Genomic DNA, 18,723 nt, shown 5'->3' with positions numbered 1-18,723 from the left:
CCTTCCAAGGTCGGTAAAATGAGTACCCAGTTTCCTGGGGGTAAAGTGTAGATGCCTGGGGAAGGCAATGGCAAACCACCCCTTAAAGAGTCTGCCAAGAAAACGTCATGAGGCGACATCCCTCCATGGGTCAGTAATGACTTGGTGCTTGCACGGGGGACTACCTTTACCTTTTTTACAGGATAACTTAGTTGGACTTTATTTTCAAGGTATATTTTTAGTGCTGTACAATCCGCTTTTCTCACCAGTGAAAATGAAAACAAAGGCTTTCTCCAGTTTGAAGCCTCACATGTCAATGGACAGAGAGCACAAGTTTCACAAAGCAGACGGGGAGGTTAAAACGGCTTTAAAAACCTCAGCTGCTACCATACCCTTCTGCTGCTGCTGCTGCTGCTCCACGTCAATGTGGCCCAGTTACCCTACGGAGTCTTGGCAGAAGAAGCTGCATCAAGCTGGTCTCTTGAACAAAATGAATTTCATCTGCTAGTCTGGTGTAGTTTCCATCAGAGAGACTTTTGTTGTGACTGTAAATATAAATATAACTATTTGAAAGTACAACAATATTGAGAGAAGGGGTAAAGACATCTGACACATGAAGAACACGTGTCGGGATGTGCAAAGGTAGCAGGGAAGGGTAGTTTAAAAAGACAGAGCCAGTGGCAGGGCAAAGGATTCACTATGCACTGGAGCTGTGTGAAGGGGCTGTGAAATGCCAGAAGGGAAACTTCAGCCCATTTTAACCTCTCCAGGTCCAAGCCCAGCTCCGGAAGGCAGCTCCAGCCCATTTCCATTCCTCACTGCCATCTGGTTGCCATCCCACACAGTTTTAGACTGGAGAGTTGAAATTGACAGAGCCTTTGGGGAAGCAGAGATGAAATTAACAAACCCTCTGAGGAGCAATCTCTGCCTGCTCTATCTTTTTAAACTATGCTTCCCAGCTAACGTTGAGTCTCTTTACACTTAACGAACACGGGGTGAGGCATCTCGTGTTGAGAGATTCAGAGAAGGGTCATTCTCAAACATGTTAATTAACACTAAACACAAGTTCAAATAAGAAAGTTTTACCTCCAAAAGATGTGCAAACTTTCCTAATTTTTAAGAGGAAGGAGTGTCAGGAAATGAGTGGACATTTCAGTCACATTTGGTATAAGATGGTATAATTTAAGAAGATAGTTGATGTTGAGAATACAATAGGGTAGGAGGTAGAGTTGAAACAATCTCTTTAAGGATGTGTGGCCAAAATAGGGATGCCAATTCCAGGTAGTGAAATTCCTGGAGTTCTTTTGGGGGTTGGGGTTGAGACTAGGGAGGGTGGGTTTGGGGAAGGGAAGGGAAGCCATGGAGCCCACCCTCCAAAGCTGCCATTTTCTCTAGGGGAACTGATCTCTGTAGTCTGGAGATCAGTTGCAATTCTGGGAGATCTAGAGCCTTTTAGGGTTTTCTAGCTGCCAGCCTTTGTAACAACAACAACAACAACATTTGATTCTTATACCGCCCTTCAGGATGATCTAACACCCACTCAGAGCTGTTTACGAAGTTTGTCATTATTATCCCCACAACTACAATCACCCTGTGAGGTGGGTGGGGCTGAGAGAGCTCTGAGAGAGCTGTGACTGACCCAAGGTCACCCAGCTGGCTTCAGGTGGAGGAGTGGGGAAATCAAACCCAGCTCTCCAGGTTAGAGTCCGGCGCTCTTAACCACTATACCAAACTGGCTCTCATCATTTAGGGGTGTGTGACTAAAACAATCTGGATTTCTTTCCTTTTTATGTAGACACTTCCCAGTGGTGAACTCTTTATTATTTATGCTCTGCAATTGTCCTATAGTTTTACTTTTGTATGACCTGCATAGCACTGACATATCCATGTTCATGGGAAGAATACAATTGGGGCTATAGCCTTGTAAAACTGCGTCTACTTTGCGTGGGCGAGACCTACATCAGTTCAGTAGTTTCCCCAGATAAATTGCCCCCTGCTCTGTTCTACTTGTCTTAATGGCACAAATCACCTGGGATCCGTGCCCATTTGAACTGCATGGGTTAACTTACGATGGATAGATATTGAGAGAGAGAGTTTTGGGCACCCCTTACCATGTTCAGTGCACTGGGGGCTGGGCTACATCTCCTCTGGTTTCTTGAGTTACTCATGCTAGAGATTCTGGGGTTTTAGATAAACCATTGGCGGAGCTTGGTAGATGACAGTCTCTTATACACTTATGTAAAAATGTACCTGTTGCTTAACAAAATAAGGCTTAATAGTGTTTTCTCCCATAGCAGCTCCTTTCTGTTTCTCATGCACGTGACGAGACCTGGAAAAATGGTCATGATCCAGCCAAATGAAGCACCGAGAATAACTCCTGTTGGATTTAATGGGGGAGAGTCAGCGTTCTCTTTCTTCTTGACTGCAATGCGACATAAGGGGCCTTTGTCTGGCTTGTACCACTTATTTTAAAGGTAACCATTTTTAACGAAGTTTCAATGGTTGTTTTTTTAATTTATGAGCTACCTTGTAGTCCCAGCATAGGTTGAAATACATAAATAAGGTGGCCCAGAAGAGGTCCATTGTTTTCTCTGCAAGAAACGTCAAGGTTTTGATAACATTTTGGATGACTGACAAAAATCAAACCCAAGTTTAGTGCTGTATTTCGTCCCATGGTTTGCAATGGGAAAGATGTCGGAGCTGCTTATTCAGAGGATTAAAAACAACAGGTTGGATCCAGCCTAAAGTTTCTACTAATGGAAGGGGAGGGGTAATTTCCAGTTCTCCTTTCCAGCAGCAACCCCCCCCCCCCGGTCTGGCTGCTTCCTGCCTTCCCTTGAATGTGCACCATTGCAGCTTGAACCTGCACAATTTTGGCTGAGTCATGCCTACTCAACCCGTTGGGAGCTGCCCCCAAATGGCAGGGCATGTGTGTTGGCTGAAGAAGGTCCCAGGTTTGTCCCCTGGCATCTCCAGTTAGCTGGTGTCAAGGGAAAGACTGTTCTCTGCCTAGGGTTGCCAACTCTAGCTTGAGAAATTCCTGGGGATTTGGAGGTGAACCTGGCGAGGGGCCTCTGCAGTGAACAGAGTCCACCCTCCAAAGCAGTCCTTTTCTCCATGGGAACTGATCTTTGTACTCTGGAGATCAGTTCTAATTCCAGAAGATCTTCTGGTCCTACCTGAAGGTTGGCAACCCTCTCTCTGCCTGACACTCAGATACTTGAGGCTTAGCAAGATGGACCACTGGTCTGACTTGGGGGAAGGCAGCTTTATGCGCAAAATGTGTCACACATTGCACAAGGAGTTGATGATGAAGCAACCCAGGATAGCCAACACCTGATCAGGCATCACAAGCTGCCTTATGAAAACAAGAAACTTAATCTCAGGAGCGTCATGCTGGTTGAAAGAGATTTTTCCTCCCTTGCTTTGACTTTCAAGGAATGCTGCTCATCAGGCTCAAGGAATTTAGGACAGAATTCCCCTGGGTTATATTTGTGAATTATTTGTAAGGCTAGTCGCTTCTGATCAGTAAAAAAATGGCAAAAGGGGCTCATGCAACAACATCAACAAAAAAGCAAGCTAACAATCCTGAGTTGGCAAGACTTTCCCAGAAGCCCAGGAGAGTTTTCCAGGACAAGGATTGCAGGATGAAGCCCTCCTGAGTAGCTGGACTAAAAGCAGGAGGCGGATGGCTTGCTTACACACAGTTTCCTTTCAGCTGCAATCCCAGCATGCCATGCCAACATACTCTGGCTCCCTTCCATCAGCCCCGGAAATAAAGGTTCTTTTTCAGTAGTGTGCTTTGCATTTCCAAATGCTAGATGGACATCTCTGTATTTGTCTGGGGAAGCAGAGCTGCTTTCCTCCTCCTCTTCAAAACACTGAGTGAGACCGTGCAACCCTAAGAACAGTTTCATTAAACGGACCTGGGTAAGATTCCAAGCAGGCTTGTTTAGGACTGGGTTCAGATTGATTTTCAGGTGCTGTCAATCCTTAATAGAGATGGGCACGAACCACAAAAAAAAACGAACCACGTGGTTTGTGGTTCGTCACGTTTAACGAACCCAGAACGAAGAATTTTGCCGGACTTGCCCTGATTCACAAACCGGTTCATGGTTCGTGGTCCGTTGGAGCTCAGAACAGCCCCCTTCACACTCAGAGAGGCCAAACTCCCAGGGAGTCTTCCGCACGCTCTCTGCTAGCCACCCTCCAAGTTTGCTGAAGATTGCAATACGGATCTCCGAGTTACAGACCTCCAAAGCCAGCACCCCAGGCAAGTCCCAGTCGATAGAATTGGAGCCATCAATGCCAATTGACTTACGGCTCCATTTGAAGTGAGCGACCCTCAGACATGGGTTACGTTGGTGGTCAACCGCCTCCCTTCTTTTTCTCCCCTGGTGGCAGAGCCATCCCCCATGTGCCTGCCTGCACGGGTGGCCACCGAGTCTGAACGGTGGATTTTGTCTGTGGGCACCCCCTCCTCACAGACCCAGGAAGGCAGCCAGCTGCCTCCCTTCTCAGGGGTGGGAGGGTGGACCACAGTCACAGGGCCACTCCCATGTACCCTCCAGCACGTCTGGACCCATGGGTTTTGTCTGTGGGCACCCCCTCCTCATGGGCCCAGGGAGGCAGCCAGCTGCCTCCCTTCTCGGGGGTGGACCACAGTCACAGGGCCACCCCCCATGTGCCCACCCACACATCTGGATCCATGGGTTTTGTTGGTTGGTACCCTCTCCTTGCCAGCTTGGGGAGGCGGCCAGCTGCCTGCCTTCTTGGGGGTGGGGGGTGGACTGCAGTCACAGTGCCATGCCCATGTGCCCGCCTGCACGTCTGGACCCATGGGTTATGTCAGTGGCCATCATCTCCTCGCGGGCCCGGGGAGGGCAATCCTCCATGGGGTTCTGGTGAAGCAATGAAGGAGAGAATGATGTAAGATGCTTTTTGACCCCGCTGCAATTCTGCCAGTGCAGAACTATACCCGTCCCTGCACCAGGGAAGAACAGTACCCATCTCCCGGAGGCGGAGGCATTGACAGATGCCTTTCCCTTTTTGGGCAGAAGGAAGTGTTAGTCCCACTTACGGGGCAGGGGCACCTCCTCCGCCCCAGGACAGCAGAGTAACACAACGGAATCATGCCCTCCACACATTTCCGGGTGGGACAAGTTCACAAAATAAGCCCCCCACATGGAGACCAACAAGGACCTACATAACCCACCTTCCAGATGTGGCAGGCAGGACAGGTCAACAAAATAAGGTCTCCGCAGGGAGAACACAGAGCAATAAGCTAAACTATGCCTCCCCCCCCCTGCCAGAGACCAACAGGGATCTACAAAACCCACCTTCTAGGGAAGGGAAGGACAGACAGATGGATAGACAGACGCCTCCCCCATAACCCATGGGCCAGCCATGGCGGGCAGCAGGAGTGAGTGGTGGATGGCCTCCAACAAAACCCAAGGGCTGGATGTGGCAAGCAGCAGGAGTAAGTGGAGGACCATGTCCCATGCCAGGGGATCGTGGGCCATATTTCACACAGCTGCTGAAACACCCTGGGGGGAGTGGCTGCCGACACAACCCATGGTCCGGCCATGGAGGGCAGGCGGCACTGACACAACCCCTTCCTCCAGGTGGTAAGAGTGAGTGACAGGCCCGGGGCCAGGCTGGACGGGTTCACAAAATAAGGGCCCCATATGGAGACCAACAGAGACCACCAAAACTCACCTTCCAGATGTGGCGGCACTGATGGAGCCCCTGCCTCGGGTCGGGGAGTGGAACAGATGGTTCCCTTTTCCTCTGCATGGAGACTGCAGGGCAGCAAAGCTGAACTACGCTCACGCCCCCTGCCAGGGATGGACCAGAACCCACAGGAGTGAGTGGTACAACAACACAGAACATGCTCAAAACAGCATCAGCCCCTCACCACCCTAGAAGACATGGCCTCCGACAAAACCCATGGGCCAGCCGTGGTGGCAATGATGGATGCCCTCCCCAACCAACCAGGAGGGACAGGATTCAGCATCAGGATGGGGGGGGGGGTGTTCCTAAATGTTGCGTGCTGCTGCGGAACCTATGGGCTGGCCGTGGGGGTGCGGGAGGGCCATTCTAAGTCCCACGGATAGGGGGCCCTCCCACCACTCTGGGCAGCTTCATGTGCAAACTGTCCCTCATGCTGAGGAGCAGCTGTCACCAACATAACCCATGGGCCCCATTCCTACTGCTAGACTCTTTGGCCAAGATTGACGTGTTCCTCGGCTGAGGGCTTATAGCACTCCTTTTAATTTTGCTTCTTAGTTCTTCTTTCTTTGAGCACCAAGGGAGTAGGACCATGGAAGGATGTGGCTGCAGACATCACCCACCTGCCGGCCACGGCGGCAATGATGGAACCCATTCCCCCTAGGTCGGGGGTGAGGGACACACCAAGCGCCATGACAGGGGGCACTCCCACCATCCTGCACAGCTACATGTGTAACGCTGTCCCTCGTGCTGAGCAGCGGTGGACACAGACCTCACTCAGCTGCCGGCCGTGGTGGATGAGAAGGATGCCTCCCCCTCCTTGGGGGAGAGGCTGGTCTAAGTCCCGCCACCCTTCATGGTGTGCATCCCTTCATGAGCAGGTGCAGCTTATTCACAGCACGCAAACAGGGCCCTCAAGAAATGCCTCTTTCAGGGCTGCCAGGGGGTCGACAACACAGAACACACACAGTAACGTTTCTGCCCCCCCCCTGAAGTCATGGCTTCTGACATAACCTGCCTGTTGGCTGTGGTGGCACTGATGGAACCCCCCTGTCAGGCGAGGACAGACCAAGTCCCATAGATAGGGGCAAGTTGCACCCAGAAGGGACAGAGACATCGATCTCCCTTGCATGGGAGCCCCCCCCCCCCCGCCACACACAGAGACCTGACCTGAGCAGGCAGGACAGGTGCATAAAATAAAGAAAGAGTAATCAATTTTTTAAAATGTGAGCCCTTGGTAGAGGTGCCCACGTAGCTTGGCCCCGGAGCCAGACGGTGGCCCTGAGACTTTGAGCCCACAGCAGAGGAGCTTGGACTTAAGACCCTGATTGACTGGGGTGGCTCAGATCCCAGATAAGTCCAGGTCCAGGGAGGGACAGCCGAGCAGGTGGTGGTTGATCTTAATAAAGGACAGCATGTCCACCAGGTCCGGGTGCAGATGTGCACAGCGGGGAGGGAGGAGGTCTCCCAGGTGGGAGAACACCCACTCACTCTGGACACTGGTGGGAGGGCAGGAGAGGATGGTAGTGGCCACGACGGGGAGGTCCGGCCAGATGGCTGATTTTCATACCCAGTGTTCCAGGGCATTGGAGTTGGGGGACTCGGCAAGGAACTCCCCCACCATGGCCCCGCAGAGTCCTCTGCCATGACAGACGTGCCCACCCGGCTACTGCCAACCTCTCATCCCACCGATGAGGACCACATTTCGAGTGGACCCGTTTTGGGAGGGCTTTCATGGGCTGGGTCATTCACGTCCTTCTCTTCTCCTCCCCCTCGCCCCTGCCCTGTTCCTTCCATCCTGCATTTTCGGCCTGGAGCCTGCACATCTCTCTGCAGAGCTCCTTTTCCCACTGGTGCAACTCGCCCTCCCGCATGGCGATGCTGCCCTTGATACGGGGGTCACAGAGGCAGGCCAGTCTGTATGGTGCCTCCCTGACAGAGAGGATGCAAGCGGGCGACCACGCCTGCCTGCAACCTCCTGACCAAGTCCTGTACCCTGGGGAGAAGAGCTTCCTCATGCTCCAGCTCGTTGACCAGCGCTGGGTCCAGCCTGCAGATCAGGGGGATGACCTGACACTGGGTGGCCTGGTAGGAGCAGAGGAGCTCGGTGGTGTTCTTGAATGGTTTCAGGACACACAGCATCTGGGAGAGGAATAGTCAGTCCACAGAGCTGAGGCTGAGCTCCTCCCCCTGCTGCACAGTGGCCACAGATGACATTATTTCCTGCACTGGGGTTTTTTTGCTCCACCAGATGACTGATCATGTTGTAGGTGGAGTTCCAGCAGGTGGGCATGTCCTGGTACAGGTAGTGCTCAGGATCACCCCCCTCCCCCTGCCTCTGGAGCAGCTCACGCGAAGAGTTCAGGCTGCAGGAGAAATGGGCAGCCACACACTGGCGGGTGTCCAACAACTGGCACATGCACAATGTTCCCTCATCCTAGACATCCCTGGACTTGCTACCTAGCCCGAGAGCGTCCCTCATGACCAGGTGCAGCTTATGCAACAGGCAGATGAGGCCGGGAAGGGATGCCTCTTTCAGGGTTGCCAGCATGTTGCTTCCCGCATTGGTGACCATGAAGTCACGCTCAACCCCCTCCCCGCACCGGGCGCCCACTCCCTCAGACCCTCCCTGATCATGGCAGTGATGTTCCTCCCTGTGTGAACGTCATCCATCCCCCGTGCCTGGAGCAAAACCAGCCTGTAGCCCGGACCCAAGGGTGGCACCTCATTCGGGAGCCTTGGCCTGGGGCAGTGGAGGTCCTCCGGTTGCCACCAGTGGGTGGTGAGGCCGAGGTAGCCATGATGGCAGCCGCTCCACATATCTGCTCTGAAGTGCACGGTCCCGCCTCTGGCACCCAACAGCTCCTTAAAGACCATGTCCCGAACACACTGGTAGAGAGTGGGCATGACTCACCGGCCAACGGTACACCACAAGGGCACAGTGAACCATGGGGTGAAATGGCGCAGCAGCCTGTGAAAGTCCACTCCTTCCACAGTGGACAAAGGGAGTCCCTTCCAGGGCAATCATCTCCGCCACTATGCGAACACCTGCCTCTTGAGCCTCCAACCTCACTCTTTTCAAGGGTTCTGTCCCCAACCCTGAGGGAACAACCTCCGCAAGGGTGGCCTGCCCTGCCCCACCACACACAGAGACCTGACCTGAACAGGCAGGACAGGTGGACAAAATAGATAATAATTAAACCCAGAAGGAATAAGGAGAAAGAAAGAAAATCCCAGAAAAAATAAAGGTAGGCCTCAGTCAAGCTAGGCCCCAGCCCTGAGCCAGGCAGTGGCCCTGGGACTGGGGTGGGGTGGGCTGGAGGAAAGAAGGCACCCTTCCCAACAAGGCCAAGACTGAAGCAGAAGCAGCTTTTCAGTCTCTCTTTTCAACCAGCCAGCATCAGCCAAGCTCACTTCTACTCTCCCTCCCTCTCCCTCGAATGCCAGCAACAGTCCCCTCTCTCCCACTGTCTGCTGAAACTGGAAGCATGAGGCAGGGAGCTGTGCCTTAGATAACATAAGAGTCAGATAGAGCAGAGCAGGAGCTCTCTGGTTGGGAGTCAGACCTGCCTAACAGGGTTTGGAGAGATGAGATTGGAGTTCCCAGGGCTACAGAAGGCCCGTCTCCCCCCTGCTTCTTGGCTCCCATGTAACAGAATGGGAGTGCCACGGTTGGAAGGCAGACCTGCCTATCAAGGTTAGGGGTTTCCATGGCAACAAAAAGTCTGCAGACATTCTGGGCCTACATTGCCCAGGCAATCAATTGAGCGGCGCCAGCCTGTCTGGCTTCACAAACCGCTCATGAACCTGACGAACCAGGCCAAAAAGTTATGGGGTTCATGGAAAATGTGGCCCCACAAACTGCATTTTCACGAACCACGAACTGACCCGGTTAGTGTGTTTTTTGGGTTCGTATTGTGATCCGTGCCCACCTCTAATCCTTAACAAGCATTTATTTGCATTTCTAGCCCACTCTACCCTGAAGGACCACATTGGGCAATCAAAGATAAGTCCATTTTTTAAAAAAGTTAATGTACTTTTTAAAAACAGTCCTTGTCACTGATAAATCAGAAATACAATTAAAGAAACTGGCCAAAATGAAAAGGCTGCAACACTAAAGAAAATCAAATAAAGATGATTTATAGTGTTTTGAAAAGACAATTGGCTCTTGAGCTCTGGGTTTTTTTCCAGGAGTTCATCAACAGGGGTGCAATGAACAATGACGTCTCCTCGGGGCCTTCCTGATGTAGTGGCCGCAACAGCGGACTAGGATCTGGGAGACCTGGGTTCAAATCCCTACTCTGCCACTGAAACTCTGTCAGTAACAGCTGCCGACTTTCTCAGCCTACCCAACCTCACAGGTTTGTTGTTGTCAGGACAAAATGGAGGGCGAGAGAGTGAAGTTGTAAGCTATTCTGTATCTCCAGTGGTGAGAAAAGCAGAGTATAAATATCTAAAGAAATAAACAAGGTGGCAAGTGGTCAGGGATGCTACTAAATTCTGGGACCACCCGAAATTGATTTGAAAATCTGAGGGCCAAGCTACAAGTGACGAATGACACTTGAACGGCAAGTGGATTGTGTGGAGGGCAAGTGAACAGGGAGAAATACACTGGCTGTTCCAGTGTCATTCGTCACGTGTAGCTTGGCCCTGAGTCTCTGACACGAATTCCCTATTCCCACTCAGGATGGCGTGGCAGTTGTCTTTCCCCTGACAAATCATACTGATAAAATTAAATATTACCAGTAAAATTTTTGACCAGTTGTGCGTCTAGTGACTACAGCAGGGAGCTTGGATGTGAGCAGCGTTCCTCCTTTGCCAGTAGGTGGTGCTGTGTTTGAAACTAGGCTGCCAGTTGTACCTGCTGCTGTTATTCTACCTCGGGCCAGGTTACTTTTCATGAATAAGCTGACATAGTATCAGAAGATACTTCAAGCATTTTGGAATAAAGTTCACAATTGTATTGCACTATTGTAATGCATTAGACATAGGTCTCCCATCTAAACTAACTAGGAGGCTCCAATTGGTGCAAAATGTTGTGGCTCAACTGTTACCAGGAGCGAGCAGGAGCATGAACATCACTCCTATCCTGCAGTCACTCCATTGGTTGCCTATCAGTTACCGTGCTCAGCTCAAGGTATTGGTTATCACTTACAAAACTCCTCACGGTCTTGGTCCAGCATACCTACAGGACCCTATGCTCCTCCACGGAAGCTTTGCTCGTCCGAACAGGGTCTCCTGCAGGCGCCACCCTGCACATCGATGAAATTGACAACAGCCCGCACACAGGCTTTCTCTGTGGTGGCCCCTACCCTGTGGAATGGCCTGACTGAGGAGGTCAGGAGAGCCCCCACTCTCTTAGATTTCCACAAATGAGGCAAAACTGAATTATTCAAAAAGGCTTTTTACTCAGAAGGGCTGTATTGTAGGGAGGGGATTTCAGATGATCCGTGAATGAGTTAGGAACAATAGACCTCACCACTATGTTGTATTGGAGTCCTACTAATGCTATGTCTTTGTAAGCTTGTATCTATTTACCCTATGGCTTTGTTTATGGAAATGTTCTTGATACTGACTGTACTAATCTCACATTGTGTAATCCACCTTGAATCTCAGTGAGAAAGGCAGACTATAAATGACATAAATGAATAAATAAAGTACAATCCAAAACAGTTCCATCTTTCTAATTCCACTGAAGTCAACGGCCTTAGATGGTAACTCTGTTTAGGATTGCACTGAAAAGAGAATAAATCCAGTTACTAGTTGCATTCTTTCCATTACATCGGATTCTTATTGCTTTACCATATTGTGAGTGTCGTAGTGGTTGGAAGGACCTGGGAGACCCCCTCTGCCATGAAAACTTGCTGGGTGACCTTGGACTTCTCACGCACTCCCTGCCTAACCTACTTCACAGGGTTGTTGTGAGGATAAATGGAGGAGGGGAGAACAACGTAAGCCTTTTTGGGTCCTCATTGGGTAGAAATGTGGGATATAAATGAAATAAATAAATTATGCTGGCAACTGCACTGCATATAGTAACAAAGATCCTTTTGAGGGCTGTTAAATTCATTTTAGTGAGGAAACAGTTTCAAACATAGCATAGACAGACGTTGGATCTTCTGATGGCTGAGAAAGTAGTGCGTGGACTTAGTGATATTACTGAGATTTGGCCCTTCATGCTCCCTTGGACCATCATGCTCACTTTTAATATGGCACAAGCCGGTCATCTAGGAATCTTCCGCAGTTCTTCTGACCTACGTTTCCTTCTAGATTTTGGAGTTCCAAAAGACCTGATCTTTATCCCAAAGCCAAACTGATACATCAGGAACCCCTACTGTTCTGCATTTAATTTCTGAACTTTGCATAGAATATTGTGCAGGCCCAGCTTTCCAACAGATTCCAGTCTCTTCATCATGTATGTCTTTTCCCCAAGTGTGCAGTCATAAAACACAGCCAGGAGCCATTTGGATGTAGCAAGATTCTTTCTGTGCGTTGTTTGACCAATGCACAAGTACTCATCAGTAAAATACCACGCAGAAAGACTTCGTCCTGATATAACCATATGTAGTCTCAAGATTGCTTTTAGCAGCATTTCATCCATGCACCTGCCCATATCTGCAAAGCCCCTGCAGCTGCACTAGGCACTTACTGCTAGGCACTATTGTCAGAGAGGCAACATCCAGAGTAGACACATGGGAAACAGCATGGGGAAGGGGATTCCACCCCCTTACTTACCTCTGTGGGAAGCATTCTCCTTGTACGCCCAGGTGGCGATGTGGAAGTCAAGGTCCCATTGGGTGTCTTTGGTGTCTTCCGCAGGGTCATTTTTCAGCACATTGTACTCCATTCTGCTTCCCATTTCCAGACATCCAAGGTAGTCACGGGACACAGATACGACATTAGTCCATCTTTCCCCTGTATTCCCCCCTGCGCACATTCTGCGATTTATTTTTTGAAGCCGATGCTTAGTCGATGCTGCCACGTTATGTCTGCGTGAAACATCATACTCCCCTCCTGCTTCGGAAGGCCCCTCTTCCTTTCCCCCAGGAGCTGTTTGCTCTGTCCACCAGTAGTCACCCCCACCGTCCTAGGCTCTCTGAACCCCTTTCCACCATTTTTATCAGTAAAGTGAGGCAAGGGTCATACGGCTGCTTCTCCATTGGCTTCCTTCCTCCTGGGTATGCACTCTTTCTCTCTCTCTTTCTTTTTCCCCAGAGCCAAGAAGGAGTCCTAATGTTGCTGCTCCTGGCTTTAAAAGCCAGGAAAGGATTAAATGGCTGCTTTCCCCTCCCTGCCTCCCTCCCTGCCTGGAGAGAATGAAGCAGCAGCATTTTAACCCTTTCCTGGCTTGGCTTTAAAAAAATGAGAGTGGGACAAGCAGTACATGTTTCCCTCTAGAATTCCACTACCAATTGCCTCTTTAGTGGGCACAGGACAGCCCAATCTGCAAATACTGCGAGAGGGGAATGGGCTCCAACATTGCAACATTTTGATGCATGCAATTAAAAAAAAAATGACATCAGCTCCAACCCCCACAAAATGCAGCTCCAAACAGACAGATGCATCTCAGCTCGTCTGGAATAAGAAAGCAGACATCAAACCACTTTGAGGTCGTGCAGCGCAGAATGATGGGACCTCAAGCCGCTTCAGCACCAATAGGGGCGAATGCTCAACATCACTGGCTTAAAGTGAGCCATTTGTTTATGTTTATGTTTTATTTGATTTATATCCCACCCTCCCTGAGAACGGGCTCAGGGTGGGGAACATCAAGCATAAATTACAATTTTAAATCAACATTAAAAACATACAAGCATAAAATTACAGAGTGCAGTCACTACGGTGGCCGTCTTCACCAAGAGCAACCCCCTGCCTCTACTATATGGGGGGGGGAATGGGTCTTTGTCTGGAGGTAAGTACTTGTAGGGGTTCTGGTATTACAAATATGCTATGTTTGGGGTCGTGGTTAAGAGCAGTGGGACTTTAATCTGAAAAGCTGGTTTTGAGTCCCTACTCCTCCACTTGAAGCCAGCTGGGTGATAGTCACAGCTTCTTGGAGCTCTCTCAGCCCCACCCATCTCACAGGGTGATTGTTGTGGGGATAATAATGACAACAACAATTGCTGTTATTATTAGAACAATATTTGTTCTCAAATATTTGTGCAAAGGGGCCTTTCTATGGGGTTCCCATCACCAAACTCACTCTCTGTGAAAGTTCTAAGCATGTGTCACACGAGGCCATAGAGAGGTAGCCCTGTGCTGGATGTTATGGGGCTTCCTGCCTTTTTTAACAAAAAAAAAAATAGGGCTTTGGAATGAATGGGGTCTTTAGATAACACTTTGAAGCTGATCCTGTAAGTGCAAAATCACATTATTCAAAATGGAATAGCAAAAATACCAAAGATTGAAGAAGAAATTCTCTGTGTGAGTATTGATTGTGAACATCAGACGGTCCCCTAAGCCGCTGGGTTTCCCTGCACTAAATGCAGAATTGGTGGCTGGCCAAGGGCTGGGGCTCCCACTCTAGTGTTCATTGCAGGAAAACTTGGCGATTGGAACATCACACGTCCCCGTTCATACATTTTGCATGGGTGCACAGAAATGTCATATACAAATGGGATGAACATAGGTCTAAATTTTATGTTTTGCATCTATATATTATAGAACTCGGTTGAACTTAACCTGAAATATAAAGCACCCACATTGAGAAAGGACTATAGAATAAAAACCAACACACACTGCATTTTTAATATGACAACTGGCCACATATCTCCTCTTCCCTCTAAAATATGGAAATGAATCTCTCTCTGTTGTTTCCATCGTTCCCTTGGGTGAACTGTGTTCGCTCGTCAGCCCAGCATTCGTATTAGGTTTCACTCTTGGTTGGAAACTGTCTGTGTGTAAAAGAACAAAGGGATGCCTTTGGTGTCGAAGAGAACGTAGCCCCCTTGAGCTTCCCAGGCCGAGAGCGTTTCTGCAACCTGGCTGACGGGGATGTTATTTTAATAGCTGTACGGATCCCACCCATCTGCTTCTGTGGATCCAGGAGCTGATGAGCTCTGACGCCTTGCGAGCTTCCAAACTTATTCATGTTCAGGAATGGGAGGGTCAGGGCCATTGACACACACCGGTATCCTGCTGCCTATTATTTCCTGCCAGTTCTGGCAGCTTCCCAGACCTTAACATGACAGGTGGATGGAGTTCACAAGGAAATCATGTCATGGGCCAGTTTTCCAGGAAAGCTGCTAATTCAATTCACAAAGTTACCACTTGAGACTGAAAGGGAATATAGCTGAGTTTGAACGCTCATGGCTGGCTTGGGGGGAGGGGGAAGCACTCTCCATTATTTATCGTTTATGTAGTACCTTTACCATGCAAAATATGCCTCCTGAGTCTCAAGAGCAATGGAGCTAATTGTGTCCAGGGTCTGTCATGAGGATGGGCCAGCCTACGATTTTAGGTCTCTGATTCTAAAATATCCTGCCCATAGGCAGAGTTGGAGGTGGTGCTTAATCCGAAGGCAAACCAGCAGGGCCTGGAAGTGGAGTGTTAAAGGTGGAATGAGAGGCATTGTCTCCTCTGCTGAAGAGGTTTTGCAACTTCTTATATTATTTCAAAAACCTGCAAAACCTGTTTGACTAGAGGTGGCAGTGAAAGAAAAGGGAATTGTTTACATGATCTCCAGGACAAGTCACTAACGTACTTGTGAGTGTCTCCAACGTTTGGCCGCAGTTTCTTTAGGATCTGATATGCTGATCCAGCAACTTTTTCACCTCGAAGTTGAGCCAAAAGAAAGAAGCCAAAGAGGCTGAGTCTCCTGTGCTTCCCACAGTCGTGCGGAAGACGGAATTTCTGGCAGGCACAAGTTGCCCTGTGGATAAACAGCCCCGTCTGCAAGCTGACAGCAGACTCTCTTGAACCTCACTAGTCCGATCAGCAGGCTGAGCGCGGGCGGGGAGGGATCGCAAACTCCGTACGCAAGCCCCAGCCCAAATGACAGGTTTCCAGGGAATAGTTGAACAAAATGCCTGTGGACACATGCAGGGCTTTTTTCTGGGAAAAGAGGTGGTGGAACTCAGGACCGCACAATGATGTCACTTTGGGTCAGCTGAAACGGGGGGGGGGGGCGTTTTAAAGTTTAAATCACCCTTGGCAAAAATGGTCACATGGCCAGTGGCCCCGCCCCCTGATCTCCAGACAGAGGGGAGTTGAGATTGCCCTCCGCATTGCTGCGTGGAAGGTAATCTCAACTCCCCTCTGTCTGGAGATCAGGGGGCGGGGCCACTGGCCATGTGACCATTTTCAAGAGGTGCCGGAACTCCATTCCACCGCGTTCCTGCTGAAAAAAAGCCCTGGACCATGAATCTGCCTTGGACTAGCCCTGTTTATCTTTTACAGGGAATGCATGTATTTTGCATGTACATCTCTTTGTAAGAAAGAACCAACATGAGTTCACATTACAAGTGAAACAGGGGACTGGTACCTGGATAAAGGGTTAGGGTTTAAATGATGCATTCAGTTCTTCGTGCGTTTAATACAACATGAGAATTACTCAATACATATACCCCCCATATCAAGCGTACGTTGAACGTGGGTTGCATGCATGTCAGCTGTAGCTTGTGAACAGGGCTACTGTGTCAAACCGTTGGCCTAGAAAGGCCAGTATTGTCTGCTCAGACTGGCAGCTGCTCTCAAGGGCCTCAAACAGAAGGTGCCTCACATCTGATCATTTCAACTGGAAATGCTGGAGGGGGGGGGGGTTGAACTCGGGACCTGCGGCATGCAAAGCAGATACTCTGCCACTGAGTCATCACTCCACATATTTTAGGCTTTATCTTTGGTTTATCTTTCACTCCTCATAACCACTTCATATTGGAAGATGCTTTTATCTTCTGAGTGCTGTTATGCATATAATGCCGTAAATTCTTATTAGAAGAGAAACAGCATTATGAGGCAAACAACTGGAAAGGGGACACAACAGATTGGCCAGAATATGTCCCTTCTTGAAGCAGGGGCACATAAAGCCAGCTCTGGGTTCAAAGCCTGCTCAGCCACGAGTCTTACTGCTTCTCCTTTTAATATTGGTGAAATAAGGGAGTGTATTTGAATGGCTAGAGGGCCAGTTTAGGACAGTGGAGAGATCAAGTTTAAATCTCCTCTCAGTTACCTGGGCAGTCATTTGGTCTCAGCTTCACTTACTTCAAAGGGTGGTTGTGAGGAAAAAAGGAGGGAGAATTTCAAGGCTGCCCTGAACTCCTTGGAGGAAGCGTGAGAGGGGAGGTAAAACGGGGGGGGGGGGGGAGAGAGAGAGATCGTTACACACTCGCTGCCGTAAGCTCCTTGGCAGAAATCTGGGATAGGAATCGAATTTGTTGCTAACTAAGTATATAAATAAACAAGGTAGAGACAAATCATGATTTTTAAAAGCCATTGTGGTGTAGCGACTATAGAGTGATGGACTAGGCTCGGGGGGGGGGCCTAGGCTCAAGTCTCCACTCGGCCAGGGAAGCCAGTTGAGTGACCTTGGGCCAGACATGCACTCTCAGCCTGGCCTACCTCACAGGGTTTGTACTGAGGGAAAAAATGGATGAGAGGAGAACGGTGTGAGCTGCTTTGGGTCCCCGTTGGGGAGAAAGGGAGGGTATAAATGAAGAAGAATAAAATAAAAAAATTAAAAAGACAGCTAAGCCTACTGTGACAGAACGAGTGTTTCCTATGATTTACCTGGTAATCTTTGGTTTTACCGTTTCTGTGACATTAGTGGGCTGTGTGTACATTACGCACAGCAGTCATCCCACCTGCAAAACTTTGAACACTTTGAAAAAAATCTAGGGCAGAGCTCCAAATAAAATCCAGGTGACTGGTGTTTGGGGCGCAACTGATCCTCACCATCACATATAGCCATGTTGTTGCACTCAGCAAAATCCCAGTCAGGGATACTTAGTTCCTACAATGGCCAAACCCACAAAGCATCGGCACTTCGGTGCCTGGCCAGTCCACAATCCATCTCCTCGTGTGGAACAGGAGGGGCCTTTCTTTTAATCCACCTGTTCAATTATTTATCATTGCTATGTGTCCTGTTAATTGCCACTCGGTGCAGAGGCTTTATATTGTAAGAGGACACCCCCTAATATTTTTAATGACCTTAAGCAAAGTGATTGACATAAGATACCCGTGTCAGATGTTCTGGTGACGCAACATGTTCCCCCAGCAGCAGGAAAACTTCCTGCCATGATTAAGTCCAAGCTATGAACAGTGCTAAAATGTGTGGTCAGCTTTCCTCTGATGCAAGCAATTTTATTATAGCGTCTGGTAACGCCGGAGTGTAGCAACACAAATACGGAGTCTAAACATCCCCTCCCACACGTATAGCCTGCTCTATTTAAATCGCAGCTTGTACTTCACAAGGCCAGACACCCAACTGTGGACAGTCGGCATGTGTGCGTTTCGAGTCAGCTGGAACTAGAGGAATATCTGCGCATTAACAAACTTCCATTCATTGGGAATGAGATACTCGTCTAGGATATTTAGGCACTAGCCCCAGTGCTTAACTCTGCAAGGCTCTCAGCCCAGAGGGAGACACTATTATGCATGCTATAATTTGAGGCTGAAATCCTATGCATTTTTGCACAGTATCAAGCCACACATTGGTCAGTGGTTTGTTTTAATCAATCACATTTAACAACATATAATCGCATAGAACCCGTGCCCTGAAAATGAAAGCACGAGAGACTCATTTTACAACTCTACAGATTCTTTTGCACCTACATTTCTGTAATGATGAGGCTCAAATTAAAGAGTCTCCCCGTGGCCTGGCCTGTCTTCCAAATCTCAGCAGGGATTGGGCTGCCTGTGGCTATTACGCCTCAGGGGTGAGGGAATGACATTCTGCATATGCTCCCGTGCTAATTGTTTGTTATCTTTACGTGCCATGCTCCTTCCTGCACAAAACTCAAGGTGGCACACACAGGATTTCCCAGAGGGTCTGCAAACATACACATTAAGTCCCAGGACATG

This window comes from Eublepharis macularius, chromosome 4 (assembly GCF_028583425.1).
Source record: "Eublepharis macularius isolate TG4126 chromosome 4, MPM_Emac_v1.0, whole genome shotgun sequence".
NCBI lineage: Eukaryota > Metazoa > Chordata > Lepidosauria > Squamata > Eublepharidae > Eublepharis > Eublepharis macularius.
Note: the sequence above shows the minus strand (reverse complement) of the source record.